A 26,441-nucleotide genomic window follows, 5' to 3' on the forward strand; every position below is an offset into this window, starting at 1 on the left:
CAAAGCAAATGACAAAGCTTCGTTTTCGAAATAGCAGGTAGAGCATTTGAAGTAAAAAGAAGGTCAGACTAACAAAGATCTCCACATATGTTCCGGAGATCACGGGCAATTTTCGTGTATTTCGCGTCTATCATACTGTATGGTTCCTTGGACGCAAGGAGAATTCGTGCAGACGGTGGATGCGTCTCGGTCTTCGTATGACAACGATACAGGGCAAATAGTGCGCATGCGCGTGTGCATTCACACGTACTCGCAGTAACGGCGCTGACGCATGCGCGTACGTGGTCTCGCAGCAGCTGTCCGCCAGGTGCGTGGATTGCTCGACCAATCAGGGGTCTCCCTTTGACCGGGGGGGTGCTCAACCTTCGGTGCCCTCGATTACCTGCGCCCTTTCCCGTAGGTTCTTGTAACCTGCGACCAGTTGTCTCGATCTATATTTCTCCTATGTATTCCCTCCCTCGCGAAATATTTGCCTTTCTCGCTTGGCAACCGTAGTTTTCCACGCTTTGCTCTCTCCTTAAAAAAATTCACCCATTCGCTTCTTTGCTTCCTTCTTTCGCACCGTGGAATTGTACGGCGAAAGATCCTCTCGAGAATCGAAAGCGTTCTCTGTCGAAAATCGCAGCTACGGTTCAACTCTCTTTCTATACGAGCGAAAAATAATAGGTAGCGATGAAAATTGACGAATTCGTGTCGTGCGTACTCGAATTATGCGTACGCTACTCTCTTGTCCCGCCGATAAATTGAGATAAATGGAATTCTAGCGTAGCGATAGGCGCTTCCTAGAATCGAAAGAATACCGCGTCGAGAATCGCGAGTAGTGAAAAATTCTTTCGAAAGAATCGCGAGGCGCATTAAATTTGACATCAAGGAGAAGAAGAAACGCTGGCGATTTCTCGTAAGCACGAACGTGCGAATAGCTTCCCCTCTGGTCGGTAATAACGAAGTCGGAGGCACGATTGCACGCTCTCTACCGCAATAGCGGCGATGCTCTTTGAATTCGCTCTCCCCTAAATAACGGCAATAGCCGCGAATTGCTACGTTACTCGACACGCAATATCCCTCGCTAGTTTATCTCGCGTTCGCGATGTACTATCTCGGCCGGTTAGCAGAGCCGTATTCGCGCAGCTGAACGAAAACTATGAATTTCTTTCACGTGGGTCTACGTTGCGAAATAAAGTCAACGCCAAACGTAGGCAAGAATCAAGCAAAGCGAGATACACCGAGGTAACCTAACGACCAAAGAATCGGAACGAACGAGCGATCCATTAAAGGCGATCGGCTTCAGCTGGCTGATCCAGCTAACTTTGTCCATAGCGAATTGTCCCGGGTTGACCGACAATGGACGCCGCTCCGTCTTATTGTTCGAAAGGGGAGAAGAAAGATAGACGCATCCCGAGAGAGGGAGAACGATATCAGGTTCGTGTGTGAGTTACACGAGAAAAATTGTTACAACTCTCATTCGGCGTAATCGCTTATTGTGCGAGTCTCGCGAGCGAGAGTCGGCCGCTACTATTATTCGACGATTCGTGTACCGTGTAGAACATAAAAGGGTACAAATGTCTGGCCGTCCGTGCCCGGGTGAAATCGGCGTCTCCGTAGAGAGTGGTTTTAATTCGTTGCGAAAAAATTGGAAAAAGCTGCTCGAAACAATTAGACTATCAAAGGATTCCTATAGAAGTTCTTGTTGCAGCAACACAGTGAACGAAAGCATCTTGCTTCTTATACGTATGTCAACGCGTTACTCGTGTACGATGCCGTGACACAGTAGAATGTTGGTAGTATGGAAAGTGATTCACGTCCCGACTATTTCTACACGTAGCGAAATGAACTAGTGTTCTAAGAAAATAACGTTTCGAAATCCCGTAACTTTGTGCTTTGGACAAAGACAAAGAGGGGTCAAGGGTCAATTTTGTTACGTGCTTTTCGTAATTGTCTGGAGCGGTGGTGTATTCGCTAAATATGGATTATTCGATTGTATATCGAGTTTCGGAGAGAAATTGTAACGGCGCATTCGCGCGAAGACGAGAGGGAGCACGAAAATGACAAAGGAAAGCACGTTATGGCTGGCAACTATGGCGGGTTGGCCGTTTAGGGAAAACGTCGGCTCCTTTGAAACGCCCGCGCAAGATTGCCGTTGATTTGCCGAGAAAACGTTGGGGTAATGCTGTGCGCGCACGTGCACGTGCAACGCGTACCGAGCTTAGGCCCGGGACGATTGATGGCGACAGTGGAAAACAGAAGGGTAACCCGGAGAAAGAGGTCCGTGGAAGGCGGTCAGGAAATGACATTTTCTTCGCTGGTGGTTTCGCCGGTGGAGAAAATGCAAATTGTGGGAACCGGTGATTGCGAAACTAGAGAATTGTCCGTGCTCTTACCCCTTCTCTCTTCCTACACCATTGTTCCACGTCGCTGTGCGAAACCGTTTACCGTATCTACCACCGAACGAATTAGGTATTTTTTTAAGTCCTTTTTACAAATTAGGCGTCTGTTTCGTAATAAATTTGCCGTATATCTATTTGCTGAATTCGATGGAAGAAAAGAACGTAGAACCGAGTGCGTAGCCCCGAAAGCAGCGATCGTCTGTTCGGCTAGGCACTCGCACTATTAATAACAGAATCGTGCGGTAGATGCAATCGTCGAATACGCGTTTATCGACGCACTGTGAAATCGGCTGGTTTACTATCAAACGATCAAACGTTTCGCGCATCATCGGGCATGCTAGTGAGATTAATGAGAAGCTTTGATGCGTGCCAGTAATCATTAATTACACGCATTACGCGACGCTTACTGACTGCAGCTTCTCTTCTCCCTACATTCCAAGTGATGTTCAATCGTGTTAACTGTTTGCCTCGATGTACCAGGAAATGGATTTGCCTTCAGCGATCACGTGGTTTCCGTATATCATCCACGTAATTCCCTCTCGCGATTATATTTGTATCGCGATGATTCCGCCGTGCCGCTAACCGATGAAGTAATCCGATCGTTTTATCTCACATTTTCTGCGTCAATTTCTCGTACGCGTCAGTTTTCCCAAGATGGATGGGAGACGGTTCTTGGAAATCGAATCGAAAGCACATACCTCGAAATATCACGTTTTTAATTGCAATACGTGTATATAAAAAAAGCTCATAGCTCCGTTCTTCCGATCGTCAGAATTCGTTCACGTTCCTCGGTTTCACTGAAAAGTTTCCCAAACAGTTTTCTCGAAACGAGCAACGCACACGCTCGAGCCACTCAGTTGCCTACGTTACGAGACCAGGTATCCTATTCGGTTTAACTTTTTTCCTCGAACGGCAAAACGTCTTAGCTGCGAATCGTAAAATGATCGACCGGAAGCATATATAACACGCCAGGATCGCCAACACTGGAGCGAGAAAGCGTCGCGCATATTTTGTTCGTCCTCTGCCAAACGATGTCACTGTCCGTTCGACCACAAAAATTTATGACTTTTATCATAGCTTTCACGGATCTCTTACCCTTCCTCGTATTTCTCACTTCGTCGGCAATTTCGAACAAAGAAGAGGAGATAGCGGGTTGCTTAATTCGGGGCAAAACTGTGGAATACCGTAGACGGTATCGCTTGTTCCCGAGGATTTTATGAAAACGAGTGACAAATTATTCAGCGACTCCGCGCTTGATTGTCTCTTAATTAGCCTCTGATAACTCGTCGGGAGAATAACCGGACCTGGGGCAGGATGAAATCAGCCGATGAATTATTTATTGTCTCCCGTTAGATGGGTCAAGGGTACTCTGGAGAGTCTCCGTGCCAAAAACCATTAGCTCGAGAAGCCTGTAATCGGTATCTCTCTCTTTTTCGTTCCTCTCTACCTCCCGCTCGTTTCCATACTCGTACTTTTTCCCCACCCCTTCCGCGGCTTTCACTTTTCCATGCTAATTTCGCGACACCGCCTTTCCCGTGCGTGTGCCAATCCTCTCGATCGACTATACGTTCTAAGAAACTTCCTCTCGTTTCCTCGACCATCCACCAAATTCGTGACAATTGCTCGGATCGATTCGTAATTTTTCAAATATACGCTCTTATTTATCTCGTCATAGAAATTCATCATTTTACTCGCAAGGAAGATTTAGTAATCACCCAAGGATAGGAAGCTCTTTCGTTCGATACCTCTGTTGTCGTTAGAAAATAAAGCATTGGACACGCGTGACAACGATGATCGAGTCTGCGCTCGAACTTGGAAATTTTGATCGTTGTTGGTCGCTTGACCGATACGAAATCGATGAAATTCTTTGGTCGATCGTACGTGAAATCCCATTAGGAGATTCGTCGGTTGTCATATATATATATATACGGTATATACCGGGTGTCCCTGGAGATCGGGGAAAGAGCGGATAAAAGTGGCGCGAGACTGCCTCAAGGGGGTTGCCACTGACTACTTGACTGACAACCAATTATACGTCCCGGTTGGCAAGGCGGACGCCGTTTATATCAGACGAACTGGCTAGATCCGGGATCTTTTTCGGTTAATCTCGGACGAGGGGATTGGAAACGTCTTAAGAAGGATTAGGTAGCGAGTGGAAGGACAATCGCCGCCCCCGTTGCCGTGGCAGAGAATCGAAGTCGAGCATTAGCCGATACCGTGAAAAATGCCCTTATCCCTTCTTCTTTTTCTCCTCATAGTACGGAGAACGTAGCTTTTTCTCTGGAACGTAACGGCGTAATTGATTCGGAAAAGCCGTGTTGTACAACGCGCGGTTCGCCCCGACCAGGACGTAATTTATTACGCACGCGAGTCGATTACATTGTTAATCTATATTAGTTGGTGCGCGGCAGGAGCACGGAAAAATGTGTTATCTCGTACGTATACACAGTACACAGTAACCTCGTCGTGACACGCGAATGTGAAAAAGAAACGAATTGGTAATTAGTAACAGCGTGCAGCCATCAGCGCGTCGTCACTTCCGAGAAACACGGGCCGTCGTTTTTTCTCGAAGATGCTCCCACCTCGTGGTTTCAGTCGCTCGTATATTCGTTGGTAGGCGGTGATGCGGTACCGGAGAAGGACCGCAGGCACGAGGACGAGGGAGGAAAATTAGATAACCTCGGGGTGCGGGAAGATAAAGATGGTCGACCGTTTATTTTAATCAGGAGCAAGCCGATAGTCGAGGATCACCGAAGAGCGCCATGTTGTCTGCTCTCTTATCGCCATCTCATTGGTCGTCGTGATTGACGTCTAACTACGCCGACTAGGAAGAGCAGCGAACCTCACCGACGATGACGATCGAAAGAAGCTCGTTCCAGACTGGTCACGACCGCGATCCGCGATTTTTCTAAAGATAGGCGCATGCCTATCGCGGTTCGTCGATTTTTCTGTTATTCCTTTTCCCACCCATTTTCCAGCTTCCATTGTTCCATCGAGCATTTTCAAAGCAACCCGATCCTTCGATTAAATTTAATCGTCGAAAATATTGACTGCGATAAATTAAAATCTCTTTTGATCTGGACGACCGGAATCGCCGACGATAACGCCGCGTGCGCGCACGACAGCTCGTGCTAGGTTGAAAATGAAATTCGTTAAACGGCCGGGCTCTCTTTTCCCCCTTTTTCCCTCTTTTTTTTTTTTTTTTTTTTTTGTTATGTGTTCACGCGAAAGCTATTTTTTTCCCCGTGCGTTTTCGAATCGCGGTTTTTGAGATATGACCCGCAGCGCCGGGAGAAGGGACGAGGGAGAAAGAGAGTTCAAAAATTCATTTGTCGCGACAGAATGAAATTTTCGATTTATCCTGCCGCGGATGTGTAGCCCGCGATTTTCGAGACTGCGCTCATGTGCGTGTATATGCATATATGTCGCGTTGGACCGGGTGAAATTATTACATAATTGTTATTCACACCGGGCGTGGAAAATTAAAGCGGAATATCGCGAGAATAAAGCAGACGCGAGCCAACCGAAGTGGCCAATAACGAGGCGGTCACTCGTAGCCTGCTATAGCTCGTAATTTTCGTATCCGCGCAAACATCATTTTTACCCTCTGATACGTGAGTGGTTCTCAACCTGCCTTTTCCCTCCAGCCACCGGCGAAAAACCCGCTCCCGTGAGAATACCAGCAAGAAAAGCAAATAACAATCAGCGTGTACAATTACGTGTCCCAAGGCTGCGGTAATTGCGACAGAGGGAACGTTCTATGGCAATGGGCAACGGCCGCGGGGGTACGAGACAGAAAGATTTCCTTTCGACAGAGATTCGTCGTCTCCTGATGGATTTTACAATTCTTGCGAACGTTCCTCGTTGCATTCTAAAAAAGAAAATGACACGTTCGCGATCGATTATCAACGTACCGTGGATAATCGTATGTGATTAGGCTGGACCTGGAAGAAATAATCGCGATGTTTCGTTTAATGTAAATTCCGTATGGTTCGTGTATTATTGGTGTTTGCTTGGAACGGATCGTCGATCACTTGCGTATTTTCGCTGTAAATCCCTGGCGAGCCGATAATAGGTTGCAATTCGATTTTTTTCTTCTGTTGTGCGCATACCATTAAAGGCGCTTTCCTCGCGGGTCGGATCTAATTGTAATTATTATTATCGTCGAAGAACAAAGTGCAGGTTTCCCTGCCGTGATCATCGTCATTATCTCCTTATCATCTTTGCCATCGCATTACCACTCTCGTTTACATCGGATTCATGCCCGTCCATTATTCTCCGGCCAGATAAGCATCTTTCTTATCGACTCCTGACGAACACGTCGCCTCGAGACACGTAGGCGTACACCGGTCAGGAATTGAAATATTTCTTTTTCCCTTGCACCTTGAAACAAGATCCGAAAGAAGCGGTCTCATCCTTCAACTTAACCGATGCAGCTCCTTCTTTAAAAACGAGGCAGCAAACTATGTCTCCGAGTAAACGTTGTTTCACCGAGTAAGCCTCGATATTTAATGCGGCTTTCGACGTTAATTGTATTTAACAAAGGCACAACAATTTTACGCTTTTTAAGCAACGATTCAAGCTGATTGGACGCGAAAGAGTTATTAAAGCCTAATGCGAATCAGCGAAACAGGGAAGACCGATCTACGATCGCGAAACAGAGTACGTATATCGCGGTTGCACAAAAGTGAAAAACTCCATCGCTCGATTTCAGCTGTCTTCCTCTCTCGGCTCTCTCTCCGAGTCTCTTGTTCTCTTTCTCTGGTCTTGCTGGCGCTGATCGCAACGCGTACACGCGACCATCCTCCTCTTGGATCGTTCAGTCGGAACGATTTACATATTTCGGCGTGCGTTTGACCGATAATAATGTTTCATCCGGTTTTCGATGAATGGCTCCATTACCGAGACCGAGGCATCGTGGAGCTGACTTTTCGTTATTACGAGCTTTGAAAAATCAACCACCCACGCGCCTCACGCAGCTACGCACGCGTATCGTTGCCACACAATGCGAATCGGCTTCGCGTACACATACGCACGTACACATTCAGACACATGGAATCCCTTTGTGTGATTTAACGCGCACGAGCGCGGACCAGGGGGCACGAATGTAACTTTTCATAGGAGCGGAGCCTGCACGAGCCATTGATCATTGTTCTGTTGGCTGCGTAGGGTGCCGATCCGCCGGATTTCGCCAGTTTTTCCACCGGCTTAAAACTCGTTAAAATGTTTATCGATGCGTTGCTTCGCAGCGGTCCCTTCTTCCCTTTTGATTTTCCTACCGGTTATCGACACCGATCCTATCCGAATCATACGAATTGTTGCGAAAAATGAGTATTCTTATTCTCACTTCGGACACCGATCGAAAAACCTTCGAGTTTCGCCGCAACGTTTTGTATCCAATTTCTTCGATCGTTTACTCGTCGTCACAATGTCAATTCCGCGACATTAATTTCGCTTTGTCGCACACGTCTACATAGAAGGTTACTATATTCGTGTCCAGGGTACGTACGTAGACATTAACACGGTAAAATCGACATTTATTATTATCGCTGCGATGGGATTTCAAGATTTTCCCTTCGAATTGCAAATAAAAGTTAAACGGTCGGTGCCGATAACCAGAGGGAAATTAATACGCAAACTCGAACCGAAACGCGGAGATCTATTTGATTAGGAACGAAACGAAACGAAACGATCTTTTCGAACAAGGTTAGATATTAGTCGAGGACAGTCGGATGCGTTTTTAATACAAGCGTTTCACAACGCTGTGCATTACTGAAATTAGGGGGTTAATTTGCGAAGCATTGGAGCTTGCTTTCCGATATCGGAGTTTTGAAAGAGGATCGTTGGGTCTGCGTGTTTGTTTCGTTTAATAAGAGGAGGAAGGAAGAGAGAAGCTAGTTGCCGCGAGATATTCTTAGGGAGAAGAAGAGATAGGAGGGAGTTTGCACGGTTTGGTTAAATATTTAAGTAACAGAGCATTTCACTTGGCAGAGTACATGGCAGGGCGCGAAGACGCCGAGCAAAGACATTTCGAAGCATCCCTTATCTTTATCCGTGAAATATCCCGCCGTGGTAAAGGCAGAGGGGTAGAGTCCAATCGCGGTTTTATTGGCTCTCTTAGAAACTGGCTTAAGTACATTTCTGTGTCCCGCGGAAATTCACCGAGCAAGGAAATGCCTTTCGAAAATTCCAACCCCTGCTTTCCAGCCGACTGTCGTCGTCGTTCTCTTTTCTCTCTGCTCTCTCGCGCAGCTCTCGCAGCGGAACCGCGATCGTGCTCATTGAGTAGGAAATTGGTTGATCATTATCTCTATTTATACGTAACACAGCCTTTATTGTTATGTAAAATCGTTTTGCCATTGTCCAACGCGCGTATACGACGAATTCAAAGAGCTCTTTTAACTTGGATATTTTTATGCTCGTAAGTATCGAATTTTAATCGTTTGCACTCGTAATATTTAGAATCTGAAACAACGAGTGGTTGCAAAAATGATACGAAACGATATATCTCATTTTCACCCCGTATCACGGCGTTCAGCTCGTAGACTTTTTAAACTGCGACGAAGTTTGGCGCGTTGGTACTACCGGTTGCAAAAATGTTGAATTACGTCGGAGGCGAGCCTTAAATTAATTCGTTTATTCAACCAGTTGCAATCTGAATACGTATCGGAAATTATTTTTCGCCTAGATGGTGTCGGTAAAGCGTTAATGGACGGACCCACTTTTCCCGCGGGTCGAATTAATCGAATCGATGGTGCTCCGGGAATCGCGAAACAGTTGTCGTTTCGAGGGTCATCGACGTTTCAAAAATGATATTCCACTCGATGATACCGGGGGATAATCGAAAAATTAGTAAAGTGCCCTCGACGGCTGGGCTGACGGTCGTCGAAAAACGCACCCTCGATTCGCGAGAGGGAGGGAGAACTCGAGTGCCCTCTCGACCCCCGTTCGATACTGCGAAACGTTTCCGTGACTGTGCTCTCTCCGCGTGTGCTTCTCTGTCGCGTTTCCATTTCGCACTTTTCGCGGCAACTTTGCACCTTCTCTCGCGTAAAGCTTCTCGAATCGATCCTCTCTCTCCTCCCCCCCTTCTCTCCTCTCACACTCTCTCTCTCTCTCTCTCTCTCTCTTCTCGCCTTTCCTCTTTTACACGACGATATCGAACCGCGATATCATCTACTCTTCTTTCGTTCTACAACCTGATTTTCCCTGTTGCGTTCTCGATTGACCTACACGTTGGTTGCACAGGGAAAAAAGGAGGCGCGAACGAAAGCGTCGTTTCCGCGTAATTAATTATCCACTCTATATGCTAATTAACCGGGTATAGCGGCGCGTCTCGGTGGCATTGTGCTCTGGGAAAAATCGAAGAAAAGAAAAGCTCTCCTGTTTACGAGCTTCTCCTACTTCTCTTTTCTCGCGGCGGTTTCATTAATTTCTGCAAAAATGCTCGCGGGTCCCGGGTCTATGGACTCCTTCGATGCAAATCCCCGGGTAGAGCTCGCTCGCTCGGATCCATAACGCGTCAAGGGATGATCTACGCGCGCTTCCGCGCGCTAGCTGCGCGAAAAAGAAATTATTTACAGGTGTGCGGCGTGTTTATGCAAATATCGAACAGCCAAGGGGCGACCCGCTGTACGCTATCTCGCGGTCAGATATATATTTCGACGTCGATGCCACTGCACGCTACGCGGCTCGTCGCGTTCGCGGTTGCAACGTTGACGCCGCCATCGTCGCGACTCTCCACACTCGCAAAATCCCGCTCTTCACGCTGTTTCATCGCGTTATCTTTGATACGCCCCGGATCATACGCGGAGCCAATTAACAGCGGTCGAGCAGTCGACGACGAAGATACAGAGGCTGTTCGCGGAAAACGTTATCGCAGGTAGGATCGAGTCGATCGAGCTTTTCGAATCGGCCGATTAGCGGCAACGACTTACTGCGCCGTAATTATTCGTTATCGTTTAATTAATCGCGCTAACGAGCGTTTATTTACCTACGAGTCGCTAGAACGAGCAATGCGTCGATCTCGTCAGAGCGTAAGATCGGACTCTTGATACGATAGATCGAAATCAATCGAATTTTACGCCGTTGGCGATCTTCGTCGCGACGATCATAGAGTTGTCCGACGTTTTGCAGCCGATTGCGATCGGCGAGACGCGCAATTTTCAGTTATATACGAGCGTCGAGCACGCGCCGACTAACGCGAATGAAGCTTCGTGACGTGTTTCTTCGCGAAGCAACATACCGTGTACAACGTACACGAGGAATATGTAGGAAGGACGAAAGGGGCAGGATAAGGAAGACGAAGGAGAAGAAAAGGAGGAAGAGAGGGAGGAAAGGCAGGTTGCCGCGGCCATACAACGATCGCGGAAGAAGCGAGGAAAAAGGGGGACAGAAAAGCCGTTACCTCAAATTACACGGCTCGTTTTATTATTTATCGCCGGCAATTTCTGCTTCCACGAGGAGTCGCATCTTCTGGCCCGGCGATCGAAGCATGATTTGTGCAGCCGCCTCGCGAATTCGTCGTAGATCAATTGGCCGACATAGATCACCGGCGTCTCCCCTCGCAATTTCCGCTCTTCTCTCCGCGCGAGCAGAAAAAATGGAGAAAGCTGTTGCGAGTCCGTCTCTGTATTCCACTCTTCTTTCCCAGAAGAAAAAAGGAGATTACACGTCGTATCTCCGACTTATTTTCTCACATAGAACCGACCGATATTTGCCGGTAAAACCACGATTACCGAGACACCGCCTACGCCGGAGAGAGGTCTTCCAGCGTTCTCTCCTCCTGAAAGGAGAAAGGGGATGCTGTTAGTTTTTCCCGAGCGAGCGGCGTTTTTAATTCGAGGCATTGTTTCGAGACTCGACGGTGCGCGCAATTTTTCCATTCCGATTCCCTTGGCCGTCCCGAACGCCAACAGCTTTCCTTCCCCACCGTCTTGTACGTTTCTTGACATTTTCAGATATTCAATTACCGCGACACAAGATATTGCGGCCGAACGGGGCCGGGCTCGCGCCGCAAAAACGTAATAAATCGCGCGCTCTGCCTTTCTTTCCTCTCGTTTCTTGTTGCTCACGGGTGGATATACGCGTGGCACGGGACTCGCGTACGTGTATCGATACCCGCACACTTGCGTGCGTGTGCACACACGCGGCGGCTCCGGCTATATCCATACGCCCGACTATATGCATATCGATGCGCGTTCGCTCTCGGAATGACTGCGTGCGGTTGATCGGCAAGAATCGCCGCGGTCGAATGCGAAATACGAGTATCGTCCAGTCGGGCTGAAATCGATGGATCAATTCCGAAGGGGCCACGGGGTCGTCTAGACGCTTCCGGCCCGGCCGTAGCCCAAGCTTTCTATCAACCCTCGTCTCCATCTCCTACGCGAGCGCTATATACGATACGCGATACAAATACGAACGCTCCCGTCGTCGTTCTCACTCGTCTCGAGTGGGTATAGGCTGGAAAACGACGGAAATTTTTGCGTAACGCGCTGCAACGCTGTCGGGCAACATCGTGGTTCTTAATCTTTGACGAACGACCAGCAAGAGTATATGATGCTTCTATGGGACATGGAAGTATACTGATCGTCGAGCCTCGTTGTCGAACCCTTCGATCGTGTTCTCTTCAAGTATGTCGTTGCGAATCGAATATTCGAAGCTTTAACAAGCTGCGCAGCGACAAATATCGCGGCAAATTAGCCAACCGCTGCCGCGTTTCGCGCGACCGTCAAAGTTTTGGCTGCGAAATCTCGGTAATTGCCGACGTGTATCTACGACGCGTATCTACGACGGGTATCAGAGCCGCGGTATTCTGGTCGAAGCTCGGTCGCGGCCTCGCGAGAGGGTCAGAAGACGCGGAGCAAGGTACCGACCCGTAAGATATTTATCTGGCGCTCGCACGCGCCTCGTAAATTCGCGCGCCGCTGAACTTTTATACTTTGCCTTTAATACACTTTGCGCGCACCGGATACGCGGAGGGAGCGGCAAGAGAAAAGAGAGAAGGTTCGCTGGGTCTATCCGCACGCTGTCAAAAAGAGTCGAGCACGAAATAATACTTACGACGTCTGGAACGATTCTCGGAGATCCGCGGCTCGTGCACCGGCTTCGTACGCGTCGCAGCTTTTCTATCGGCGATCGATCCACCCGCGGGGATAAAACTGTAAGCCAGCACCGTTCGAACGTGCGCAACTTTCCCCGAAGATGAAAACCAGTCACCGAGAGGAATGGAATTTCCTGGAAATCAGATTTACCGTTTCGCCCTGTCCATCTTTCTCGTCTTCTTTCCTTCTATTCTCTTCCTCCTTTTCTAATTTGTCATATCTTTTTTTCGTAGCATATAAAAAGCGTGCTTCGCTGTATTCTTCCCTTCTATCGTCGTCATACATATATATGCGTGTAAAAGGTACACGTAGGTTTACATCGAGGTACGTAGAGATACGTATGTAGTATATATACGGGAAAAAGTTGATTCAGTCGGACGAAAAAGAACGATTACGGAATGTATCAGTGATTTTTCCGCTGGTCAATTGTTTTCATCGCAAAAATGCCATCGGTTAAAGCGGAGACCGGATAACCGGGAGTCTACCTACCCGTAGCTTTATCCGAGGTGGTTTGATTTGCACATTCTCTGCGTACGTTACAGAGCCACCGGGTTCGTAAAAAAAAAAGCACGGGATAAAATTGCATTTTTGTGCCACGCAGTTGCACTCCAGCTCGTTCTTTTGCACGCGTTTCGAAAACTCTCGGGATAGGCGAGACTGTTTGCGTAATTGTACCGGCGGATTCGTAAAACGCGCTCCTCTTTTTGGTCAAGCCTCTCGCCACGCGTTAGAGTTGTACAGGTTATCGACGAACGCGCGTTTGACCGGTGAGAAAAGTCACAATGGGAGGGGTGATAGCGAAATAGCCATTAATTACGAGCACCGGAGCTGCTCTTCCAATTAGCTCGAAAAACCCGCTTTCGTTCTACTCGTTTTTCCTCTCTCCGTCCCTTTCTCTTCCTCCAGCGAACTTGTAATTTATGACTCGACTAACAAGCGTTGAGAAGAAGAATCGCACGCGAACCGATAGCTTGTAGGACGACGTTTTAACCGCATCGACTTTTCCTTCTCTCGACCGTTTTAATTAATCGAAGCTGCCGCGTGCACGAATCCAACCGAATTCCTAGGGTAATCGTCTAGAGGATGAAAAAAACCGATCGACGAAAGGATTACGCCCGACGACGAGGACGCGGCCAGCTTATTTTTAACACGGTATATAATCTTCGCAACGGGGGTGCGTTGCTTCGTGATCGGCTTTGTGCACCCCTTCTCCAATATTTTTTTCCTTTCCCTTTCCGCCTCTGCTCCGCCTATCCTCGTACCAATCGAAATCCGCTTCCACGCGTATAATTCTATCGGTCGATCAAATAATCGAAACGCTTTAAACCCTCTCTCGCTTTTCTTTCTATCCACCCTTTGTATCTTGGAGTGGCGGCGGCTCCGTGGCGCGACGTATCAATCATCGTGCCGGGTTTTCACGAAGCCTCGCAACGAACCGGAGAACCAAGCCGATAACTCTAGCCACCCGTTCTTTACAAATAACATCGCGTCGCGAGTTACGGTTGAATCATAGAAAATTCATCCCCCGAGGTCTTACACCCTTCGCCGCACGGACGTGTAACTCGTCCCGGAACATATTTTCCACGTTAACCGCCGCGTACTCCATACCGATACGAATTATTCGCGTGATCGTACCCCTTCGGTAACAGCGTTACGCGGAATCGACGTAGCAAGCAATTAAAAGGGTGTAATTTCTGAAACTCTGGCGTCATGGCGAAGGTTGCTGAATTATTTTTTTATATAGAACAATTACGCAGCCTTATAATCCTGGAACTCGGAACGCAATTTTTAACCCTCGAACGACGCACGATTCTGCTTACGTGTAGCGAAATCGTCATCGTTAGGCCGCCAAGAAACGCAATCGTGGGAAATAGACGAGAAATTACAGGATAAATTATGGCATTGTTATTCTGCCTGAGAATGAAACGTTAACATCGAAGTTTCATCCCGCGGTGTCCAAATAAGGAGTCCGATTTCTATCTAGCGCGCTCTCGATTTTCCATTTTCCACGCGTACCGCTCCACAACGTTCGATCGTTCTAAAGCATTTGGCAAGGCGTGTCATCGACGACCGTTGGTTAACGCGTGAAACGCGTGTCGGATTTTTCTTCGAAAGTATAATTTACAAGTACGCGCCAAAGGTAACGCTGTGCGAGGCAGTCGCGCAGTGGATGCGCCGAATTCGGTGAGTTCTCCGGGCCTCGTAACTCTTCGTGTTCCTTCTTTCTCTCAACGGAAAACGTTGCTACGTGTTGCTACATCGGCCAAGGGCCAAGAAGGGAGGAATCGGTGCGTGTTACACGGACTCCCCAGCTTGTTTGCCGCTGCTTGATTCGCTTGTGTTTGTGGAGGGAGCCGATGAGGGGCGGGGTACGATGGTTAGAGGGGCAGGAGAGAGGGTGAGTCAAGGTGCTGGGTAGTTGAGGCATTATAGTGCCGCTACAAATCATAGGGCAGACCCCTGCCACTCGGGGTACGCTGCGTGCGTTCGTGTGAACGTGCGTGTGCGCTTGGAAACGTCGGTGTAACGGTGGAAGGGTCGCCTGACAGTGGGACGTTACACGCTCCGTGTACTGTATATTCCGTTGGTGCAAGTAGGGGTGGCGCACCCCCGAAAACTGCCACCCCACGAAGGCCCTCCGGGATTGGTGTACACGTCGTTACTACGTGTCCCCTTTCGCCCCCTTTCTCTCTGCTCGCCACGCTGTTCCTCCCTTCGCCACACTTTTTTCCCGTTCGTCTTACCGAGCGTGCATCCGAGCTTCTCGAATTTTCTGACGTCATCGATCTCGCCACGCGAAATAAAAGCAAAAGCGATCGCCGCGATTTATTTGCTTCTTCGTTTATTTATTAGTAGTACGTTTTTTAACGAACCTTTCCGACCACGAATTTCCTTCGTTACGTTAGATTTACAAAAATCGTCCTGCTCGAATAGCAGGTGCGTTCTTTCAACGTTTCTCGAATGCCTTCGTCGCCAACAGAATTCGTGGTACTTTCTTCGAGCTGTAGCTCGTGTTGTAAGAAAATTACGTCGGTTACCAAACGATGCAACAGATATAGACGTACGATACGTATAAAATCCAACGATCTATATCGGCCACGTTCGCGATATTATCAACCAATAGTTTCATCCAAGGCACGTCGTGACGGTCGAGACACGCTATGAACTCGAGCGAAAGATGAATTATCGAGCTTCTAAGAGGCTAATATAACAACGTTACGCTTGTTTTATTTATTTTATTTGGAGTTGCGCGAGTCTTCCTATACGTTTTGCCTCGGCCGAGAGGAGATTATCGATCGCGGGGAAAATAATCACGCGCGCGAAAATCGCGACTCCGTCGAGATCGAACGATACGATAGTCGGCAAATTTATGAAACGGCTGACCATTATCTCTCCGCGTAACAAATTCATATACGTCCGCGATAGTATTTAATTCCTCGACGGGGAGTTAATTAAGTCGAGGTCGGTCGCGTTAATGGATTCGCCGATGCGCTTAATCGCAGAATAATTTAGCGACACGAAGCGGAAGGAAATTTGTCCGGAGCTTCCGCGAGTCGCGTGGAAATCAGAGACAGATACCGTCGGTCGAAAACTCGATTTTCCTCTCGTTTTGCCCGCTATGATTTCTCTCGGCTGACTATAAACGCGATATGCTGGCCGAGAATTCGAAGGTCTTGGACAGTTTGATCAGTTTATTGGTATACCGGCCGTACGGGGCCGTAAACCTGGCGAAGATCAACAAGAAGACGAATTTATGGCGAAGACCGCGCAGGGAAAAAGGTAACCCCTCGTCTTTCGTTCTTGTAGCGACTAGGAAAATTGCTGGAAAGTTGAAACCGTTCGAATTTTTGAGGCTCGTGCTTGATTTTTTGCTGAAACTTATTACTATAAATACTATATACGTATACGTTATCCAACCAACCAAGTACCAACGAGGCAGCTAAAAATAGTAAGCGAATATTTTACGTCGAAACCTGAACGATCCGTCGAAAAAGAAATTACTCGTTAAATATTCGCTGATAAGATACCTTGCTCCTAACTTTTCAAATAAAACGAAATAAAACCTTGGCGCTGCCCCTAAATCCTCGTTCGCTAATTCACTCCCCTAAATTTAACACCAACGTTCGGGGTTTCAATTACTCTCATCGTTATTCGTTACTTAGAATTAGAAAAAATCGTACAGAGGGAGATGCGAGGGATAAAATTGCGTTCGGAGAGTGAAAATTGAAAGCCACTGACTAGGTCGGTAGACTTCTGGATTTAGAGGGATCCCCATGGTGGTTGAGCTGCCTACTTTACCAACCGATCGGGACGAGTTATTAAATTTTTAATGCGTCTAAGTTGGTACAGTGGGGAGTCTCGACAAGCCTCGTCCTCTCGTTCTCGCCCCCTACCACCTATTCTCTCTATCTCCTCCCCCTGTGAGCCACTCGAGCCGACGATTCAACCCCTCTCCGTTGTACGAGTATCGGAGTAACGGAGGGTCGTCCACCGAGGAACTGAACACGAGGGTGAGCGAGAAAGGGGACCAACGAAGACCGTTGTGTGTTGTCTGTCGCAATAAATTTATGAATTGTTCCCAATTACACGGAAGCTCGTGGCCAATCGCGTTAACTCCCTCTTCGGCTAACGGAAATTCACCCTCGCCTTTTTCTGGCCACTTACCGACGCCGCGTAAACACGTCCGTAGGATTTACGAAGAGATCAAAGGAATTTATACGACGATTTCTCCATCTTCTCTGGGCATCTCGATCGAATGAAACAAATCGGACAAAGGGCTTACAACGTCTTAAGGAAATTTCTTTCTATCGGAGCATTTGAAACTTTCTATGAATCTTCTGTAGCTACGCAGGATACGTTACACGAGTACAGTTGTGTCTGAAAATAAGCAACGCGCTCGGGATCGATCGGTTGCGTATTAGTTGCGAGTCGGGTAGTACCGTTCCGTTTGACTTGCTTCTCGAACGTCATAGCGACGAATCAAAAAGTGATCGACCGGGCAACATATAACGCGTCAGGAACGCCAAATATTAATGCGAGAAAGCATTAGGCATATGTTCTATTCGTCTTCTGCCAAACGATGTCGCTGTTCGTTCGACCGCAAAAATTTATGGTCCTTGGCTTTTACTCACCTCTCTGTCAACGAGTTCGAACAAAGGAGAGAAACGGGACGGTGAGTTGCCTATTTCGAGAAAAGAGCTGTATACGCGTATCTAATTATCGATGTCACGCAAGAAGAAGGTTCGATTTTCCTAACGATAAAGAAATACGATTGGACGAAAAACGCGGCGAAGGAACGTCGGAGGGTTAACGATCGGTGGAAAAGCTACGGTAAATTGTTTTCTTCTCTATCGGTCGGAGATGTCGGTCTTTTCGTCGAATTTTCGTCCAACGTTATTCCAGATTACAAACTCGTGACTCACGTAACTCGATAGACGGGAGATAGTTGGCTGATGACCGTGCGTTCTCATTAAACACTTGACGCGGTGTCAAGTGACATGGCTGTCAAGGATTGTTTGCATGTCGTGTGTCAGGCTGAACACCTTCGTGCAAAAATTCCGATTATTTTAACGAATCGATCGATGGCCGGTGTGCAGACTCCGCGGAGATGGTTTCACCGTTCCGGAAATTCCAGTAGATTGAAATACAGTAGAACATCCCGTATCCAAACTGAATACTCTGATCTAATTCTAGTTCTACTAGCCGAACAGAATAGCCACTAGTAACAGATGCCTTCTCTCGCACTAAACTAACTTTACGCGTTGTTACACGTACGACGCGTGTCTCATATTTGCAATCGGAGAATGTACAAATATACGATGTATAAGTGACGCTACCGTAGAGACGCGAGTGGAAGCATTATTTTTGACGGTCTTCTCGCCGGATAGGCGCAACGCTACTATCGTTCTTCCCACGCAGGAATCTCAGTACTTAGGCGTACGCGAACTGGCTACGCGAAAAATCACGTGTCGGAGGTGTGCTACGGCTGGCGAAGAATGACGTCAGCCGTCAGCAAGAGTGTCGTATGTCGTATAACTGCACACAAAATTTCATGGAAAGCCAGCGCCACACGATTCCCGACAATCGCGTTCCTCCGCGATTAAAGTTGTTCCAATTTCCGCTGGAAAACTCGTCGCGCCTCTGCAACGAGGTCGACGGTTATTCGGTGCTTCTCTCCCAACCGGTGAAAAGCGACGTCGGAGAAAAAGCTCGTCGGAGTGGGCGGGCCAGAACCGCTTCAGTCGATGAACGAGAGAGAACTCTGGAACGCGATTGATAGGAGGGTGGAGGGGGGGGGGTCAGGCGTTTGGAAAAGCGGCGAAGTGGCCGTGGTTTTAATTGCAGTTTAACGAGCCTTTGATGAAAACGCGCATCGCGTAATGGTTAATCTTCATTTGGCCGGGCCCCTGGAAATTTATTGTTCTCGACGATGATGGTACAAACCACTGTTAAATAACAATTACAACGCGACGAGGGAAAGCAGCCACCGAAATGCCCGTGTAACGTCAACCGGCGGTAATTTAACTGCCGCCTCCATAAACAATCGTAGCCAGAGCCATAATTATTATTGTACAGGTCGGACCAGAGAGAGGCACATTGTATGCGCGCCACGCTGCGACAGTTAAATCGCCATCGTTAAATGTCCAGCTTTACGAGTGTCGTTGAATCGACGTTCTCTTCGTTATCGCCATAGTGGACTCCTCCCCTTCTCGCGCCCCTCCCTCTTCCACTCCCCCTCCCTTTTTTCTATTTTTTTTTCTTCCTCCGTTATCGAACTTGTGCGTCACCCGATGCGTGGGCACTTCCGGCCGCTGTGTCCGAGAATCGCGGAAGCGTTCCGCGAACGTGGCTTTACAGATCGACCATATGTACCGTGTATCGTTGCGCCGATCGAAAGTCAGAGGGGGTAACTTCCGCTCGACGAGGGTGGCTTTTTCTCTTTTCGTAGCAATTAACGCGTCCTGGTTCGGCAGGAAGTCGTCAGATCGATGCGTTAGATATTAACGCGTCGCGTAGAGGGGGAATCCACTGGCGGTGGAAAGGGAACGTACCTGCTCAGACGTATCGTCGATCGTCGAAACGAACGTTTGGGATATCGATGTTACGCTAGAACCTTGTTTATCCGCTATTTCGTTTATGCGAACAAGTTAATGCTCACTGTCAGCTTCAGATACTACATCGTATATGTAATCGTATCCGAGTTTCTATTATTCGAACTACGATCCAACGTAACTTGAGTTATACCTACGTATTTATGTAGGAACGGGTAGTTTCACTACGAATTTTAAGTCGAACGGATCTTTGCAATCGAATTCTTACCATATCATTACGACACGAAATTTATCGTATAATTTCTTCCTATTTTCCAGCAAATTGTCCCCACATTTCCCATATTCTCGCCTCATGAAACTACGAGAAAGTCGTAATGCCTGCCAATAAAAACGTAATTTAGAATCGTTTTCCTCTTTCTTTTTTCTTGAAAAAGTGAGCACAAGCGAATGCATGACTCGCGAGTCGACTTAGCTCATCGAATGGCAGTAATTTCGCGTCCTTGGAGGCATCGAGCCGACGACGATGATTTCCCTGTCCCTCGATTCCCCGATGTCGACTTTTCCGTTATCCGGAAAATGCCCGTTACTTCCGGTTACCTTGAACGTCGCCACGTGCAATTAGATCGTTCTACGTGTAATCGTTTCCCTGTATGTCGTTTCTAATTAAAATTCCTTCGTTTTGTTTCAGGTAAGTGATGGAGTCGCAGTCGCGGAGCATTTGGCTCTCTCAGTTGCTTTGTTCGACCGGAGAACAGAGGAAAGTCAGTTGGATTGATTCGATGGTAAAAGGGGGAAGGGTGTTGATAAGTAAAAGGGGAAGGAAAGGACTGGAATACGAAGGTGACGAAGAAAGAAAGGTACATTCCGTGGATATGACGAGGATCAAAGGAAACCTATAGAGCCGACGCAAGCGGAAAGCACGTGGGCAGTCAGTCGCTAACAATCGTAAACAGGCGTGCTTAATTCATTCAACTTTCTAGCACCGCGCCTACCTAGCTGCCTGTCGCCCCGATATTTTCCACGTTCCCCGCGGAAATGTTTGTCATTCGCGTTTATGCTGTTTCTTTATTCAGCTGCCGCGTAATATGCAGCCATTTTATGTGTTTACCTAGCCGGATCGTTAATCTTTGACCGTTCCTCGTGAAACGATCTGTAAATCTCGTCCTAGAAATCGTACGACGAAATCGTCTACGCATCGGGAGACTCGTAAGTCCGACTTTTATAGTCGCGCGTCGATACGATATTTATATCGTTCATCCGTGACACAGGAAACGAGTTCATCCTTCTTTCCATCCGAATTCATTCGAGTCTGCTAATCGGATCGTTTTTTGAACAGAAACTCGCGAGCTTCGTTACATTCGCGCGTACGTTCACTGCTTCGGAACATTCGCGTGTTCTTTTCATCGTGTCGCAGCTTCCCGGACGTGAATAGGATCTTGACCTTTGAAGCCGCGATTCGTCGATCGACGTGTCCCTATCGTTCGGTCGCTCAGAATTCAGGAAGCTTTCGCAATCGCTGAATCGTGAATGGATTAACGGTACAGAAACACTGTTAGAGAGGAACGCCTTCTAATTGTACGAACCGGCTTATCTGCCGAGGGAATCTCCTTTTCCGGTGTGTCACGCGATATCGGTAAATTTCAGGGCCGTAGTTGGTCCCAACCAAATTCAGCGGGATCGTTGAATCGACCGCGTGCTATTTTTTCGCCCGATCGTCGACGCCGTGGGTCGCGTGGACCGTCCGAACCGAAAAGTCAGCTGCAAAGGATCGGAACTGACAATTAAAGCTGGACGCGTGGTGCGGTTCTTATGGCGCACCTTGCTCAAACACCTTTTGAACGTTGCACTGCTCGTCGATACAACGGCGTCGGTACTTCCGTATCTTAAAATGCAATCTTGAACTTTGCACGGAATAACGAAACTCGTTGTACGTACATTGGAAGGTGTCGTTGGCGTTTGATACAATAAGCGGGAGATCTGGGAAGGACAGTTTAATGGATCGTTCTCCTTTAATCGGTCGTTGTTTTAATTCGTCGATTAAAAATAATTATCGTCCCTGTTTGTTTCGAGGGTCGACACGCGACTAGAATAGCGTGACGCGCGGTTGTAACTTGTTAACGAGCAAGTTTTACGCAACGAACGCATTGTTTGGTATAAGATATATCGGTCGGTTTGCACGATTCGGCCAGAGTTATTCAGAGGCGGATCGCGTCTTTCATTCGTGGCCGATAGATTTCTAATTTCGTCGAATAAGGTCAGAAAAGGTGTGCACGTCAGCGTGGTCGTTTTGGTAGCGCGTTCTTCCGACCAGTTTTATTGGCACGTATAACCACGTTCCCAAAGGCGACAGGCAGTCTGAGCCAATTTACTCTTCCCTGATTAATTCTTTCGCCGGCCGAACAAAAGGAGAACGTCCCGTTAGCCGATCCGCCGTTGTCTCTTCGTACTAGAACTTCGAGTTGCCAAGACTCTTTCAGACGACTTTCGGCTAAAACTCGTTGGTCTTATCGTCGCTGCTTTCAACTCTTACCGCGTAAACCTACGATAGCTGAGAAAAGTATTTTACGATAAACAATCCGGATATTGGATAGACGAAACACTAAGAAGTTTCGTTCCGCGAGCTAAGTATACGAGTATCGTGACTACAAAAATTAGAAATACTGTAAAAATGAAACGCAGAAGCTGATTAAAGAAAACGCCTTACTAGAAAGTAAGGATACGTTTGCGGAGCCACTGTGACAAAATATTATTTTATCCAGATACTCTGTATTTCTCGGATTGCTCTCGGTTATTTCCCCTTCCACGAGCTGCTGTCGCTGCCTGAAGAACGGCGTTACGTTGTCGACGGCGGCAGGCAGTCTGGCCAGTTTACTCTTCGGTGGCTAGTCCACCTCTCTTCTTAGTACAGCCGTCCTCCTCGCATCCGCTCTTTCTTTCTCTATCGTCTATTTGCCGAGCCGCGTAGCACGATCACCTCTCGGGGCCCCGTCCTTGTCGCGCACCTCTCAGGTACGCGAATCGTACCTGCACGCGCGTGCACTACACGTCGTTCGTGTACCTCCCTCGTTTCTCTTCCACTCCTCCGGAGTCCTTTAAAACCGGTACAGTACCGGTAGAAAAGCATCGGTCCCGAACACTCCCTTCTTCGTCCTCTGCTTCCTGCGAGCTTTCTCGCGTCGTTTCTCGAGACCTTCGTCTTTATTCTCTACCCTCCCCTCGACCGCCTCTCGTTCGCCTCTCTCGGCGTCTCGGACGCTGCAGCGTTTTATCGTTTCCTCGTTTCGTCCCGAGGACGATATTTCACCCGAGCGAATCGAATCTGTCCGAAGATCGTCCGTGTCTCTTTCTCGGATCGCGAGCCGACACCGGAGAAGTTAATCCGCGCACGTACGATTTATTTTTTCGCAGCCGACTGGACAGAAACGCGCAATTTCGTTTCTGGCGAAATCATCTATCGGCTGTATAATATACTTTTTTTTGGGAAACTAGCGTTAAGAAAGAAGAAGCGAGAGAAAGTGCTTCTATAGATACGAAAGCGTAATTGTCTTTATTAGCTTTGCTCGCGTCTCACACGAGCATTGCGGTTAACGAGTTTAGTTTCTTCTTACGACTCTTTTCTAGATGTTCGTGGAAAAAAGAATTCCGTAGCTGGTAGGGTTCGAACGAGTTACGTACAGTGGCGTGGCTCGCGGCACGGTGTAACACGAGCGTGTCGCGATTCGAAAGGGTACGTTGTCGCGAGCAAACATCGACGGATATCTAGGTGAAGGTGTACGATTAGGCATCTCGCGGACCGTGGCACGGGTAGGTACTAGTTTTCGTTGAGCAACCGCCAGTCGATTCTGGAGCGCGTTGGCTGCTCGATTACGCATGCCGATTCCCCTCCTCGCTCGCGTTCTGTCGTTTTCCACGCGAAATCCCGCGGACGATTTTCTAGCCGTCGCTAGCGTTACGTAAACGCTTGGCTTTTTTCTCGATTTATAGATACCGGTATCGTGGGTTGCGATTCGCGGTACGAGCGATGTTGAAAAGATTCTACGATTCGAAATAAGAAGTTAACGATAAGAAAGTTGCGTTGGAAGCTTCGTCTTTTCTTTTTTTTTTTTGCTCTTTTTTATTATGGTCGAAATTATGGTCATAAATGATCGTAACTCGCGGCGGTATCTTATACGAGCAAGCAAGTACATACCATTGACGTATTAATGATTCGATTCAAAGATATTAATATAAGTAACGTTTGAGAGAGGAAAAGAAAAGAAATAGGAAATGTCCCAACGACGAGACCTTTGAGCGAAAGTACCTATACGTATATATAGAACTATTTGCTAGCGTTATTCTACCAATATCCAGGAACTAGTCAATCCTCTAAGTAACAACAAATATAAAGAAATACGACGTCATACCGATCTAGTCAGTCAAATTCGTGAAAAGAATAAAAATTTGCGAATCTCGTTTACACAGCTGTTTCTATCAAGGTTGCTTTCATTGATTGGCTATTTAAAGATAGGAAAACACGTCGATTCGATGATAAAATATTCCACGAGGTTTTAGAAAAAAAAAGATAAAGCGACGATTTCGACGTTTTTACGCGAGGTTGATCGACGTCGATATTTTTGGCTATCCAACGGCCTCCTTCGTTTCACCGATATTTGACAGGTTGCTTGGACTTGCACTGGCCTGTGCATTCGCTTTCCTGTGTGCTTTACCTGTTGCACGTCGGCCTGGCCAGTTTTTCCTCGGGTTTACCTCCCCCGGATGCCGTGACCCGCTCGACGCCGCGGGGGTGGTAACGCGGGCTCGCATTTTTTTTCCCAAGACTACTGAATTTCTATATAATTTCCAGTCTCCATCGAAATTCTAAGTCAAGTCGAATATTCGAATAATCAAACCAATTATCGTTACGCGAGCCCGACTCTCTTTCCTTCGAGCGATTTTCTGTTCTCGAAACCGACGAAGAGCTAACTCGTCACTCGGATAACAATTTCTTTACCACGAGAGATCTTAAAATTTTTAACATTTTCGTTGCCAATAAATTCTGTCGTATTCGCATTCGCGAAAATTAAATTTTAATTACAGAGATTGGTCTGGATATGGAAAAACCTAACGGTCGCAACGGTCCAGTTAAATCGTGCAAGTGCAGTGGTAGAGTAAGAATCTTGTAGCTTTGTTTCATTTTCGTAGAAGAATGCGTGAATAAGACGGTAGTTTCTGTCTCGAGAAGAATCGATTCCCCGACGCACGGAAGTCGGGACAAAAGAGCCGATTCACCGGTGGCGGCCTCCTTCCTAATCCTCACAAAGCGCCTCACGTCGCCACGAAGTCGAAGTTTACTTTTCGTGCTCAAACATAACTCCGGGCCTTTCGGAAGTGGGGGGTTAAACACACATAATCCACCGTTTTCCGCCGTAACTCGTAACTCCCGCTCGTATTTTCTCTCGTTCCTCTCTTTCTCGGTCCCCTCTGCCCCCGGACTTCGTCCCGTCCAGGGTCCCTCGCGGTCCCTCCGCTCCGTGAACGAACTATTTCTGTAGCTCTGTGCGCGCCACGCGGCAACGAGAGATGCAACGATGCACGCGAGCACTTTCGAACTGGCGAACGCGAGTATGCGCGACCGTGTTTCAACGGGAACGCCTCGACTTTACTCGTTCGAGGAATTTTAATTCCTCGATGGTTCGATATACGGTTCGATGATCGACTCGTCGTTTCTTCTTAATATCCGTAGTTTACAATTTTTCTCGTTTAGCGTTAGGAACTAAATCCAGCCAAGTTTCCCTATCGAGCCTCGGTCTCGCCGATCCAGCGAATCCCAATTCGTCAAAGATCGGACCAGGTTCGTTCGTTCGATCGGATCGTCCTTTAGTCTCCGTATTGGTAATTTGGCCGTTCTTCTGTCGTACAACGTTAGAAAAATTCCAGTTAGGTTTTTCTAGACTTTGTCGGACTGGGAATGCCCGAGGTACTTGACCTCTGGTAAAAACGGGAAGAAACAGGCGATTAAGATATCGCGATTAATGCCCGCGCGGAACGGGAGGGAGCAGATAGCTTGCAGCAAACAACGCCCGCCTCGATGAATCAATATACACTTCTGTTTTTGACGATGCCCAGTGCGGTCCGGAATAAATCTCGCTGTTGGAGCGAGTCCCTTTTCTTCCTCGGAACACTGGAACGTCTCTGTTGATCCGCCGTCGCGTCGGCGAAGAAAAGAACCGGCAATGAGCGGAACGCTTTCGTCTCGTGCGCGACAAGGCTAAGCTCGCGACCACCCACTCTCTCTTTCCGTGATCGTTCTAGGAAATCCTGACGCTTTATAGGAACGAATAACAGCATCCTGAGTATCGCAAAACGATAACGACGAAGATTTACAAAACAATTCATAGATGGAACGATTACGCGAGGATTCGATAGAAAATTCTTCGGTGATCGGCGACCAGACACGGCGGAGATCGTCCTTCCGCTTAGTTTCTTTTCATCTACGCCATTAGTTTCGGATTATGACATAGAAAATCGTTCTATCCGCTACCGCTTCTTCTTGGCAGAACGATCAACGAACTTGTGACTTTTTTAACGCATTTGTAGAACTTGGTTTGTCTCGTTACCATGTAGATAGGTACCGATAGCTTGCAACTTGCGATTCGCGAGAACGCACGATCGCTTGGATCTCTCGATGTTTGGAAAATTTGAATCCGTCCGATCCCAAGTTTCATCCGGTGACTATTATTTCTCTCTATGCAGCGGCGTAAGAAAGAAAGAACATGACCGTAAAATTTTTATCGACGTTCGGCCAAGTTGGAGAAACTGTATGTGGCGCGGCGAGCGTAGCGGTGCAACGGACGCGTGTAAACGGGACGACGAGAGTAGAGTCTAGGGCCGAGAGGAGAGCGAGAGAGGGCACACGAGTGCGT

The 26,441-nt window shown here is 47.7% G+C and overlaps 1 protein-coding gene across 14 annotated transcripts in view; it reads left to right on the plus strand.

The window, feature by feature from the left end:
• LOC117155572 (transcription factor 12) overlaps positions 1 to 26,441 on the plus strand; it is a 110,108-nt gene that overhangs the window by 53,681 nt on the left and 29,986 nt on the right. The window lies entirely within an intron of this gene.

The sequence above is a fragment of the Bombus vancouverensis genome, chromosome 12 (assembly GCF_051014615.1).
Source record: "Bombus vancouverensis nearcticus chromosome 12, iyBomVanc1_principal, whole genome shotgun sequence".
Classification (NCBI taxonomy): domain Eukaryota; kingdom Metazoa; phylum Arthropoda; class Insecta; order Hymenoptera; family Apidae; genus Bombus; species Bombus vancouverensis.